The sequence below is a fragment of the Haplochromis burtoni genome, unplaced genomic scaffold, assembly GCF_018398535.1.
Source record: "Haplochromis burtoni strain Fernald_Lab_line unplaced genomic scaffold, NCSU_Asbu1 Contig_2442, whole genome shotgun sequence".
NCBI classification, from domain to species: Eukaryota; Metazoa; Chordata; class Actinopteri; order Cichliformes; family Cichlidae; genus Haplochromis; species Haplochromis burtoni.
The window spans coordinates 8,138-12,516 of NW_024584803.1; the positions used below are offsets into that span (position 1 = coordinate 8,138).

A 4,379-nucleotide genomic window follows, 5' to 3' on the forward strand; every position below is an offset into this window, starting at 1 on the left:
CTTCGCCCCTATGGGCAGAAATCTGTGCCATCAGAAACTGAATTTGAATAAGTTAAATTTGCATTTGAATTGCTCAGATTGAATCTGAATTGTAACTTGAATAAATGCTTTTGAAAACTGAATATGAATTATCCTAATTTGAAATTCAATTTATTGGTTTGTAAATGATCATCACTAACTTTAAATTGAATTTTATATTTTGAAAATGAATTCTCTCTTGCTTAGTGTTAAACTTTGAACGCTAGGCTCATTATCTTGTGAGTTTTTTTAAGTATTAAATTAATTACAGTCAGGGAAAAAAATATTTGAACCCCAGCTGATTTTCTAAGTTTGCCCACTAAAAATGAAATGGCCAGTCTATAATTTCAATGATTTATTTGAACAGTGAGAGACAGAACAATAACAAAAGAATCCAGAAAATGCATTTCAAAAAAGTTATAAATTAATTAACATTTTCATGAAGGAAATAAGTATTTGATACCCTATTGTTACGGCTGCCGTCGTCGGCTGGGGTTCTGACATGTAAATGTGAGTGTGCAGGTGCGCCTTCAGGAGTGGTGGATCCCGAAGATGGCGTGCCCAGATTGGATGATGATCTGGAGGCAGAGTATAAAACGTCAGGGTTGAGGACGGCAATCCATCAGTCTTCGGTTTTACCCCAACCAGCTGGGGCTGCGACATGCCCTTCATGGGTTCATGGGTGATAAAAAAAAACATACTTAAAAAGTAAGTGCTTATGAAAAAATGATCAGGCAGTTAGACATAAATATGCTGACCAATGAATGCGTGCAGGCTTTTGCTGCAGGTCGCTGCAGCTGACTCTCTGAATCAGTGTCCTCCGGCGTTTTGTGAATCCAGGAGGAATTGGGGTGGATCGCCTTTTCAGTTGGGCAGTTTTCTCATGTTTTGTTAGGCAGGGAGGTAAGTGATTGTCATTTGGTTATGTTTCTTTAGGGATAGGCAAGCAGTCGCTCCTCTCAGCTGTTTTCCTTTTGTTTGTTATTTCGGCGTAGGTCCACCCCGGAGCCTGAGTGACTCCTGTGAAACCCGTTTTTGTTTCGTTCCTGTAAATAAACCATTTCTTATTTTAACTTATGTGTGATGTGCTGCTTGGGATCGAACTGGGGGTGGATCATTCCTCTTGTTGCGGTCGGGTCCCCTAGACCGGCTGCAACACTATCAATCAGCAAGATTTCCAACTCCCAGGTGTATTTCACACAAGTATAAAAGACAGCTGTTCATGGAAGCAATCAATCTATCCAGATTCCAAACTCTGCACCATGGCCAAGACCAAAGAGATTTCCAAGGATGTCAGAACAAGATTGTGGACCTACACAAGGCTGGAAAGGGTGACAAGACCATCGCCAAGCAGCTGAGTGAGAAGGTGACAACAGCTGGTGTGATTATTCATAAATGGAAGAACCATAAAATAACTGCCAATTTCTGGAGCTCCACGCAAGATCTCACCTCGTAGAGTTTCAATGATAATGAGAAAGGTGTGAACCAACCCAAAACTACTCTGGAGGAATTTGTCAATGGGACACCAAGTCACCAAGAAAACCCTTGGTACCACTAAAATCCTGCAGTGCCAGCAAGATCCCCCTGCTCAAGAAAGCAGTACAGCACAGGCCCGTTTTGAAGTTTGCCACTGAACATCTCAATAATTCAGAGGAGGACTGGGTGAAAGTGTTGTGGTCAGATGAGACCAAAATCGAGCCATTTGGCATCAACTCAACTCGCCATGTTTGAAGGAGGAGAAATGTTGCCTATGACTCCAAGACCACTGACCCACCATCAAACATGGAGGTGGAAACTATATACTTTGGGGGTGTTTTTCTGCCAAGGGGACAGGACAACTGCACCGCATCAAAGAGAGGATGGATTGGACCATGTACCATCAAATCTTGGGTGAGAACCTCCTTCCCTCAGCCAGGCCATTGAAAATGGGTCGTGGGTGGGTATTCCAGCATGCCAATGATCCAAAACACATGGCCAAGGCAACAAAGGATTGGCTCAAGAAGAATCATATCAAGGCGTTGGATAGGCGTAGTCAGTCTCCAGACCATAATCCTATAGAAAATCTGTGGAGGGAGCTGAAGGTTCGAGTTGCCAAACATCAGTCACGAAACATTAAAGACTTGGAGAGGATCTGCAAAGAGGAGTGGGACAAAATCCCCCCTGAGATATGTGCAAAACTTGTGGCCAACTACAAAACACATCTGACCTTTGTGCTTGCCAGGTTTTGCCACCAAGCACTAAAGCATATTTTGCCAAGGGATCAAATACTTATTTCATTCATGAAAATGCAAATTAATTCATAACTTTTTTAAATGCTTTTTTCCTACTATTGAAATTACAGACTAATCATTTCTTTGTTGGTAGGCAAACTTACAAAATCGGCAGGGTTTTAAATCATTTTTTCCCTTAGTGTATATTAATCATGTATATTATTACAATTCATAGACTCTAGTCAGATGGAGTGAAAACATCCTCTTTAAGACTGAATTAAGGAAGTTACAGTCAAATTTAGCATAAAATCAGATCTTTTGGGCAAACCAATTCACTTTTAAGCCCAGTTGGACCAAACAGCGTTGCAGTTGACCTGCAAGGTGGGCGTCTAGACCTCTGATTGGTGTAGCACACAAATAAATGTGACCCAAGAATACCTCATAATAGATAATAGTAATACTGAATTGGAGACTCGGCTTCGCACCCTTGATTCACCCGTAGCTAGCCAGGCCCCTGTAGCTGGTGCAGCCGAAGATAACATAGGACCCGCTAGCTGTTCCCCGGCAAACCCCAAGCAGCTGGGGAAAGAGAGCAGCTGGGTGACAGTGAGGAGGGAGCAGAAACAGAGATTTAAATAGAAGCCCCAGGTACACCACCAACCTGTTCATGTGTCTAACCGTTTTCCCCCACTTGGCGACACACCCACCGGGGGTCAAACTCTGGTAATTGGTGATTCTGTTCTCAGACATGTGAAGCTAGAGACACCGGCAACCATAGTCAATTGTCTTCCAGGGGCCAGAGCAGGCGACATTGAGGGAAATTTAAAACTGCTGGCTAAGGGCAAACATAAATTCAGTAAATAATTCACATCGGCAGTAATGACACCCGGTTACGCCAATCGGAGGTCACTAAAATCAATATTGAATCGGTGTGTAACTTTGCCAAAACGATATCGGACTCTGTAGTTTTCTCTGGTCCCCTCCCCAATCAGACCAGGAGTGACATGTTTAGCCACATGTTCTCCTTAAATTGCTGGCTGTCTGACTGGTGTCCAAGAAACAATGTGGGCTTCATAGATAATTGGTAAACCTTCTGGAGGAAACCTGGTCTTGTCAGGAGAGACGGCATCCATCCCACTTTGGAGGGAGCAGCTCTCATTTCTAGAAATATGGACAAATTTATTAAACCCCCCAAAATATGACTATCCAGAGTTGGGATCAGGAAGCAGAGTTGCAGTCTTACACGCCTCTCTGCAGCTTCTCTCCTCCTGCTACCCCCCCAAAAACCCATCTCCATAGAGACTGTGTCAGCTCCCAAACAGACAAAAAACAAACTAAAAGCCAGCAATAAACAATTTAAACATAAAAAAAAAAATCACAAAGAAAGAACAAGACAGTATCCACATCTGAACCAAAGAGTAAAACAATGAAATGTGGATTATTAAACATTAGGTCTCTCTCCTCCAAGTCTCTGTTAGAACATGACTTAATAATTGATCAACAAACTGATTTACTTTGCCTTACAGAAACCTGGTTGCAGCAGGATGATGTTGGTTTAAATGAATCAATGAATCAACACTCCCGAGTCATTCTAACTACCAGAAATTTCGAAGCACAGTCGGCCTGTGCAGCAATTTTTCACACCAGCCTATTAATCAACGAAAGACCAATACAGACTTTTAATTCATTTAAAAGGTTTCTCTTCAGCACAGTAGCCAGGCTGACCAAAAGTCAGAGTACTGTTGAGCCAACTATCCCTTTAACGTTAACTACTAATTACTTCATGAACTTCTTCACAAATAAAATTTTAATCATTAGAGAAAAAATTACCAATAATCATCCCAGAGATGTAATATTATCTACAGCTAATTTCAGTACCATTGATATTCATTTAGACTCTTTTTCTCCAATTGATCTTTCTGAGTTAACTTCAATAATTACTTCCTCCAAACCATCAACGTGTCTTTTCCTGCCATTAATTAATTAATGCTTCAATCTTAAATATGATCAACCTATCTCTAATAATTGGCTATGTACCACAGGCCTTCAAGCTGGCAGTAGTTAAACCTTTACCTAAAAAGCCATCCCTAGACACAGCAGTCTTCGCTAATTATAGGCCAATCTCAAACCATATCAAAAATCCCTGAAAGA

At 41.5% G+C, this 4,379-nt stretch overlaps 1 pseudogene; it reads right to left on the reverse strand.

Moving 5' to 3' along the window:
* The window catches only part of LOC121813753, a 3,320-nt pseudogene extending 2,639 nt beyond the window's left edge, over positions 1-681 (reverse strand).
* Positions 682-4,379: the final 3,698 nt, after the last annotated feature.